General features: G+C 35.4%; 1 protein-coding gene across 3 annotated transcripts in view; it reads right to left on the bottom strand.

Annotated features, from left to right (window-relative positions):
* Nucleotides 1-7,418: 7,418 nt before the first annotated feature.
* wizb (WIZ zinc finger b) overlaps nt 7,419-9,738 on the bottom strand; it is a 47,255-nt gene continuing 44,935 nt past the window's right edge. For all 3 annotated transcript variants that reach the window (XM_056453154.1, XM_056453152.1, XM_056453153.1), the window contains exon 17: nt 7,419-9,738. This exon is cut by the window's right edge and continues 2,129 nt beyond it. The gene's annotated coding sequence lies outside the window, so the exon portion shown is untranslated.

Below are 9,738 nucleotides of genomic sequence, written 5' to 3'. Positions count from 1 at the left end.
TAATAATAATAACGATAATAATAATAATAATAATAATAATAATAATTAACTGAAACATTTAAAATAATTTTTACTCGATTAATTTAGAATATTTTAAATAAACAATCTAATCATTAGTGGTCTTATTTTGAGAAAAAAAAAGCAGGTTAGCCAATATATGGTCGATATAAACAGCTGCAACCCAGTACTGGGAAACACCCATACATTCTCATTCAGACTGTGAGGGAAACTGGAGCACCCGGAGAAACCCACGCGAACATAGGGAGAAAGTGCAAACTCCACACTAAAATGACAACTGAAGCAGCCGGGACTCGAACCAGCAACCTTTTTGCTGTGAGGCGAGAGTGCTAACCACTGAGCTACCGTGTCGCCCAAAATTAGACAACCAAAGTAATGAACATTAAACGCTTATTGTTAGATAATGCATGTCTCCAAGACTAAAAGCTTGTCTGTTAGACTCAGCCTGGACAAAAGAAATATAATCAGCGTTTTTTGAAAACAACTTTGTCCTTATTTTTTGTTGTATTATTTGTTTATTTAATTACTCTGTAATGTTTATTTAATTTGTTTACTTAATTTAGTTATTATTTTTATTAAAATTCTTCATGTGGGGGTCAATGATGGATATTATCTTATTACTTATTTAAAATGTAAATTTCTCTTACGCACTAAAAATGTTCAATAAAAATATACTTGAAATAAAAAGATAATACATTATTAATGTAAACTCATAAATTGTTACTTTGAATTCTATAAATATATCATTTAACTCATTTTATTGTCATCCTGATTTTTTTCTCATCCTATTACAAAAATCTCAATAAAATTAAAATAAGAATTATTATGTTATTAGATTTATCATAATTTATGATATTCATATACCGTATTTTAAAATTAAATGACTGACACTATACATACAATTGAGGTCAAAATTATAAGCCGTCCAGTGCAATATTTATTGTTTTTCAAATATTTCTCAAGTGATATTTAACAAATTAAGAAAATTTTCATAGTAATTTCTTATATAAAATAAATAATAATTTTTTGTTCTTCTGGAGAAAGTCTTATATGTTTTATTTCGGCTAGAATGAAAGTTCAATATTATTAGCGCCCTTAAGCAATATATATTTTTAATTGGTTACAAACCATCGTTATAAAATGACTTGCCTAAATACCCTAACTAAATTGCCTTATTGGCATTAAACATTTAAATTAACTTTGTAATGAGGCTAAAATTAACATTAACAAAGAATTTTACTCAATTGTTAATGACAACTAACTGTTCATTATTGTAAAGTGTTTCCAAAAATGCAGGAGCTGCGAGAAATTAAACAAACCAGGCCTTGTGTTTGTTTGTCTTTGAGCAGGATCAGCCTTGATTCTCAGTTTTTCCGCCTGATGTGATGTAAGACACAGGATCGGAATGTTGCTGTATTTAAAAGAGACACAACTGTGCGAGTATAGTTTGTGTTTCAGTGATTTCCTCATCCTGTCAGCCTCAGATCTCTGATAGCGTCGCTGCATGTTTTCCTGGCTCTTTTTTCCACCATTGTTTGTCTGTTGTGTTTGCAGTCGTGTCTGAGCTGTTTGTTTTAGTTTATCGTATACACACCTTCATCAATCCACGGTAGATCATCTGTCATTTGCTTTTTCGTGCCGAGGTTGCTGGGAAATGTATGCGTCATCCGATGAGATCTGGGTTTTGTGCAGAGACTGCTTATTCACACTGTATAATAGAGTAATGTTAGATGATGGAGTTAATATATAATACATACAAAAGCTCACAGAAAAGTAAATAGCATTAATGGTTTGAACAAAGTCTAGTAAATTGATTTTATTTTATATTAAATATTTATTTTATATTAAATGTTTATTTACAAACTGAATTAAACAAATGTTTGGACTAGAGTTGCATGATTCTAGATAAACAGTGTATAAATGTGCAGCAAATGTGTAGTAATAATTGCATTCTAAGAAATTTAGTACAGATACAAATTCACCCTTACAAAATTTTGCAAGGTTTTTAGGCTATTATAGTTAAAGTAACTCTTTTTGTCATATAATTACACCTGTATGACCATTATATTAGGTTAAACTGTGGTTAGCATAACAAAGTGGCTAAATTGTGGCTACAAATTACCAGTAGATTAACTTACGTGGTAAATTGACTTTTTGAAACAATGATACTCACACATATTAATTTGTATTTACTAGTGTTTTGGAGACATAACATAGTAAAGAGTTCTTGAAAGGTAAAATACCAGGAGTAATAGTACTTTAAAATTTGGTGGAAAAATAGAAATATGACAAATTTATAAAAATACAATAACATGGCTGGTTTTAGATGGTCGACCAGCCTGGTTTTAGGGGGTTTTAACTCCTCTAAAACCAGCAGGGTTACCACCAAATATTAAAGTACTATATTCTGTAGTTGCTATGGTAAAACAACGACTAATATAAACAGCAAAATACGGTCTAAAATGTTATACAACTATAGGGTATACAAGTTAAAGTATACCAGCTAAAGCCAGCCAAAATCATCTTGACTAGCCTGGATTAAGCTGTAGACAGCTGGTTTTGGATGGGTTTCCAGCCTGGCTAGGCTGCTCAAGCTGGTTTTAGCTGGTCATCTCCCAGCCTGACCAGCTTAGACCAGCCTGGAAATGGCCAAAACCCCTCTAAAATCAGGCTTGTCAATCAGCTAAACCCAGCCTAGGCTGGTTTAAGCAGTTTTTTTTTTTCAGCAGGGTTACCACCAAATATTAAAGTACTATACTCTGTAGTTGCTATGATAAAACAATGACTAATATAGACAACAAAATACGGTCTAGACTTTTATACAACTATAGGGTATACTAAAGTTACAATACACCAGCTAAAATTAGCTTGACCAGCCTGGTTTAAGCTGGACATAGCTGGTTTTGGCTGGGTTCCAAACCTGACGTCAAGGTTGTTTTAGCTGGTCATCTCCCCTGGCCAAAACCCCTCTTAAACCAGGCTGGTTGACCAGCTAAAACCAGGCTAAAACCAGCGAACCAGCCTAGGCAGGTTTAAGCGTTTTTTTACAGTAGGGGCACTAGCCTAAAGTATAATACAGTAGCCTATAATCGTTTTTCAGCCTACTATAATAATTACTTCAGTACCTTTCATTACCGAAGTATTAACTACTAACGTTACGCTAGTTCACTTTACTTTATAGTTAAAGTTATAGTCACTTTACTATATAGTTAAAAACTAAAGCAGTTACTATAAATTACTTAACTATTTTTTCACTTCCATGTAAATCTAAACTGCTCTTTCTTTGGGAAATCGTTGTCATTTATTTAGTAATAATATCGTGTGGATATGTTTGTGTGCAGGTCGTGATCTTTTACCGAGCAGTCTCCTCCAGCACTTGTTTGGATCAGTAAAAGTTAGCATTAGCTGCAGCTCCATTCACCTCTGTCTCTCTGAAAGCTGTTCAGATTGGATTGAAATACCATGTGCTCAAATATATCTTTATCCGATGATACACTCCATTGGGCCCACTTTATCGGCTCTATCTATAAACGTGAAATACACAATATCTCCAAACATGGAGCTCTTTCCACACTTCCTAGCATCAGAGCTCTGTGCGCTTCCAACTATGGAGAAAAACTGCAGTAATATCTGTACACTAATGCGTTATAGCATAACTATAAATAACGGACGGGCGATGTGATTTCTCCCGTGACTGAATGAGGGTTGCAACGTTTCCACATATTTATGATCAGTGAATAAATAGCGCCCTCCTTTGGTGAGTATTTGCAATGACAGACACAGAGCTGTGCATGGTGCACTATCACGGTTTCTTTACACTTACTTGAAGAAACCTTACTTATACTGTCGACGCCAAAAATATTCATCATACCCCTGGCAAATTGTGACTTAAAGTAACTTTTATTTAACCAACGATGTACAAGAGTCATCATTATGGAAAAACATTTCTCAGCAACAAGTTAGAAATTGCCAGGGATATGAATAATGTTGGTTTTGACTGTATATATTTATGTATGTTCTTATATACAAACTCACCGGCCACTTTATTAGGTACACCTGTCCAACTGCTCAACTCAAATTTCTAATCGGCCAATCACATGGCAGCAACTCAATGCATTTAGGCATGTAGACATGGTCAGGACTGCAGTTTAAACCGAGCATCACAACGGGGAAGAAAAGTGACACCAGGTGCCAGTCCTGTCTGCTAAGAACAGAAAACAATTCACACAGGCTCACCAAAATTGGACAATAGAAGATTGAAAAAAATTATGTAATAGTTTAGGGGATATTGCACACTTTTGGCCCATTAGTACCAACTGAGCATAGTGTCAACACCACAGCCTACCTGAGTATTATTGCTAACCACGTCCATTCCTTTATGACCACAGTGTACCCATCTGATGGCTACTTCCAATGAGTTCACTGTACTCAAATGGCCTTCCCAGTCACCATAACCCAATCCAATAGAGCACCTTTGGGATGTGGTGGAATGGAAGATTCGCATCATGGATGTGCAGCCGACAAATCTGCAGCAACTGTGTGATGCCATCATGTCAATATGGACCAAAATCTTTGTGGAATATTTCCAGTACCTTCTTGAATCTATGCCACGAAAGATTAAGGCAGCTCTGAAGGCAAAAGGGTAGTAAGGTGTACCTAATAAAATGGCCGGCGAGTGTACTTACATATATAAACGTATATATGTACTTATGTATCAACATCAGGAGGTCAAATGCAAACGATTATACAAGTTCTTTAACAATTATTTTGTCATTTTATCAAATGCTTTGTTATAAAATGTTTCAAAACGTAACAAAAGGCAGAGGTCAACACACAAGCCTTATTAGCTCTTACATCAATTCCAAAACCTAAATCAACTTAAAAACAACGCTTATTCTTGTTAATATTGTGCAAAATAAGTTATTTTTTAAATAATGGTCCATTAGATAAGCTTAGTTAATTTGTTTTACTAACATAAACAATACTTGTACAGCAATTATTGATCACAGTTCAACATTTACTAATGCAATATCAATATTCAAAATTGTGGTTGTTAACATAGTTACGTAGCCTACTGTGTTAACAAGAACAGTAAACTTTAATAGCACTACCTAGCATTGAATATGACGAAAATTAATAAATACTAATAAATGTTCTGTTCATTGTTCATGTTGGTAAATACATTAACATTAACTAATATATCTTCATTTAAATGAGTTACATAATTGCATGTCATATGGTGGCTAAAATAATGCTGATATAAACTAAATAACTATGTATATGTATATATATATATATATATATATATATATATATATATATATATATATATATATATATATATATATATATATATATATAAGCCATCAGCACTGTTCCAATTTACTATGACCTTTTTTGTGAAGCTGCTTTGACACAATCTACATTGTATAAGCGCTATACAAATAAAGGTGAATTGAATCAACAAATAAGAATTGACAAAATAAAATGTTTTAATGTGTTATTCAAGGTTTCATTTTATAGCGTTATTAAATAAAATGCAATGCAATAACTAAATATAACAAAATAAAATACACCATAAAATATACCTGGGTTGTAGATTCAGCTTTAATCTATAAAGCCCAATTGGTTTGTAATATTGGTTCATTACAAACCCACTGCATCACCTTTGGTAACTTAAGTAATAGTGAAAGTGCTGCGTTAATGAGATTTTAAAAAGATTATTATTTGTCTGTAGAAAAGGGATAATGTAGCTTTTTTGTTTATCTTTTTGCACAATAAAATTAACAACAAAACAGATTATAAGAATTGTGGTTTAAAATCTAAGAAATCGATTCTGAGATTTGCAAAACACAGCTCTATGCTAGTTTTTAACAGCAGATGGTGCTATGTCACAAGATTAATGTAATCACAGCGCACTATTAACACTCTTGTAATCCACTTAAACCTTTCCTTAATTACTTTATTAATTATTATTTTAGGTTTAAGTATTAATTGTAAGGAATTGGAGCTGTGTAAACTATGGTGGTTTGTAAAGTGGACAGCTCTTAAACACTAGCCTAGACTCATGTCCACTGTCAAAAACTAGCCTAGAGGATCATCTGCCTTTAAAAACTAGCCTAGAGCACCCTCAGCTGTTTAAAACTAGCCTAGCGCACCCTCTATTGTTAAAAGTAGCCTAGAGCACCCTCTATTGTTAAAAGTAGCCTAGAGCGCCCTCTGCTGTTTAAAACTAGCCCAGAGTACCGTCTGCTGTTAAAAACTAGACTAAAATGCGTCTGCTGTTGAAAACTAGTCTTGAGTGCCATCTGCTGTTAGACCAGCCTAGAGCACAATCTGCTGTTAAAGTTATCCTAGAGCAGCATCTGCTGATAAAAATGAACCTAGAGCGCCGTCTGTTCAAAACTTGCCTAGAGAGGCGTCTGCTGTTAAAAACTAGCCTAAACATCATCTGCTGTTAAAAACTAGCCTAGAGCACCATCTGCTGTTAAAACTAGTCTAGAGCACTATTCTGCTGTTAAAACTAGCCTAGAGCACCATCTGCTGTTAAAACTAGCCTAGAGCACCATCTACTGTTAAAACTAGCCTAGAGCACCATCTACTGTTAAAACTAGCCTAGAGCACCATCTGCTGTTAAAACTAGCCTAGAGCACCATCTACTGTTAAAACTAGCCTAGAGCACCATCTGCTGTTAAAACTAGCCTAGAGCACTTTCTACAGTTAAAACTAGTCTAGAGCAACATCTTCTGTTAAAACTAGCCTAGAGCACCATCTGCTGTTAAAACTAGCTTAGAGCACCATCTGCTGTTAAAACTAGCCTAGAGCGCCATCTGCTGTTAAAAACTAGCCTAGACTACCATCTGTTAAAAACTAGCCTAGAGGGCAATCTACTGTTAAAAAGTAGCCTAGAGCGCCAATTGCAGTTAAAAACTAGCCTAGAGCGCCATCTGTTAAAAACTAGCCTAGAGCACCATCTGCTGTTAAAAACCAGCCTAGAACGCCATCTGCTGTTTAAACTAAGCTCAGAATCGAATCAAGAGAGAATAGAGATGCGTTTTAAAACGTCAGAATCAATTTCTCAAATGATTTCTACCACAGCTCTAGAAACGAACCCTGTAAATCAAAATTACAATGCTGTGCAATATTTTGAACTTCTAGACACTTAAAGTGACAACTTTTGGGCAGCTTTTCATTGCAAGGTAATATTATTGTACACAATTAAAAAATATGCATAGCTTTATACCCCGCTCATGAAAAGTGGCCTGTGCTTTACAGATATATTTGAAAAAGTAGCACCGCGTCTACCTCAACCATTTCCTGGCTGTTTGATTTGCTTTTAGTGGAAAGGAACAAAAATCTCAGTTCTGAATCAAAAATGATGAGTACAAAACGCACAGAGATTTCAGATCACATTTAATGATATTCATTCAAGAGCAGATTCACCTGAATCTTTCTCTGGTCAACACTTCTCTCTCTCAGCCACAATAAAAGGTCACGTTTTCCTCTCTCTCATACACAAACACTTGTACAGAGACTGCAGTCTAAGGCAGCCAGGGAACTTCCGCTGCGAAGCAAAACAGCCAAACTAACCAATAACATCATGTACATAGCAGTTGCATTTAAGACACGTTTTTAGAGTCCTTGCGCCAGGACTTGACAATCTCCCTTTGGAACAATCTTCATTTTAAAAACCCATTCACATCCACTCGTCCTCAGCACCGATGAACTTTAATCTTAAAAGAGAAACCGACAGAATACAAAATAAAAACACGGACCTATTCAGAACGGCAAGTAAAGGAAAGCACGTCTCATTAAAAAAATACACAGCATTAAAAATCGAAAGAAACTCACAATGATCACGAGATCACATCTGAAGTGTTAAAGAGTTAATATCTTCTTCTTTTTCTCATCTATACATATGTTAGGTTAGATATATCAATGATATTCCCTTTTGGAATACTAAAAGCCTAACAGTCAAAGTTAAGTTGTGAAAAGCTGCAACAAACATCCATTCTGGATCGGTTTGTCATTGCTTCCCTGTGCAGATATGGAAATTGAACCAAAAAGCACTGGTATGTTCGGGAGGCAGTCACTGTATTTGCTGTAAAAATCCTAAGTCAGTTCTTGGACCATGAGTATGGTGTACTTGTATACTCATTCGTCGATTTCTTTATAATCGGAAGCAAATCCGAAAGCTGCCGCCATCTTGTTTTCTCAAAGACAAAACAACGGATTTGCACAAAATGTGCAAAAGCTAAAGCTACCGAGACATGTGACGCTCTCTTTGGCACATTCTGTCACTGGCGAATTTATACAGTTCGGGAAAGTTCTTGTCTAGCTTTTGTTTCTTTGCAAAAATCGGTAGAGGGAAACCTTGTTCAGAAAAAAAGCATCGTACACAGGCATTTAATGCTCAGAAAAACAAAATATATATATTCATATATACATTAAACACACAAACGCTCCTTGATTTATCACAGATAAAAGTGCATCAACTTTTAAATCTTGTTAAACATTCAAATGAAGTTTAGCCAATTCGTTTTTTCCACATTCAAATGGGCCATAAAATTTGAAATACATACGCAAAGAAGGTGACTTTTGTGAGCCTAAAATACGCAAGGCTATGTTATTATCATTATCTGATCAAAAAGAAACAATAAGACAATTTTTTTAGACCGCTACGTCAATTTGGAGCTACAAATTAGCGAGAAAGCTGCAGTGAAAATGAAGCAATCTAGGATTAAGCGAAGCTTGTGCAAACGCGCTACAAAGTAACGAGCCCTATGAAATGGCAACAAAGGCGTAAATACGCATGTTCAGAATTTTTCCAAGCTCATTTTGTACAAATGTTGGTCATGTGCTAAAACGATGCATTGAACTAAGTGTGCTTAGCTTATTTTAAATATTTAGCAGCATTTGGTTGGAGACATATTTGATCATTAACTCGTTTGTGTGTGTTCACACATGGCATGTTTGGTCTGATTAAAATTTACTCAAGCTAATTCATTCATATATTTTCCTTCGGCTTAGTCTCTATTTCGGAGGTGGCCACAGTGGAATGAACCACCGACTATTCTGGAATATGTTTTACACAGTGGATGCCCTTCCAGCCCCAATGCAGGTACACCCATAAACTCTTGCATTCACACACACACACACACACATACACTATGGCCAATTTAGCTTATTCAATTCACCTATAGCGCATGTCTTTGGACTATGGGAGAAACCGGAGCACCTGGAGGAAACCCACGCCAACATGGGGAAAACATGCAAACTCCACAAAGAGTCCCAGCCAGGACTCGAACCAGCAACCTTCTTGCTAACTACTGAGCCACCGTGCTGCCCTTACTCAAGTTCACGTTTATGAAAGACTGGTCTTCGTCCACTTCTAAACAACCTCGATAATGTGGTAAGACTAAATTATGAAAGGCAACACAAAACAAAAATCTCTAAACAAACAAAACAGTTTGAACATTTCAATATAGACTTGACTTCAACTTGACTTCAAGTTGATCATTTAGAAAAGTGGCAGAAGGTAGATGTTAAACTGCATCCCCATCATCACAAATACTGCAGAAGACCTATTGGAACCCGCATGGACCCAAGACTCTCACAGAAATCAGTCAAGTTTGGTGAAGGAAAAATCATGGTTTGGGGTTACATTCAGTATGGGGGCGTGCGAGAGATCTGTAACATCAAAACCCTTGAGGTATCAAG

This window comes from Danio aesculapii, chromosome 3 (assembly GCF_903798145.1).
Source record: "Danio aesculapii chromosome 3, fDanAes4.1, whole genome shotgun sequence".
Taxonomy (NCBI): Eukaryota; Metazoa; Chordata; class Actinopteri; order Cypriniformes; family Danionidae; genus Danio; species Danio aesculapii.
The sequence above is the reverse complement of the archived record's forward strand: the minus strand, read 5'-3'. Positions and strand labels throughout refer to the sequence as shown.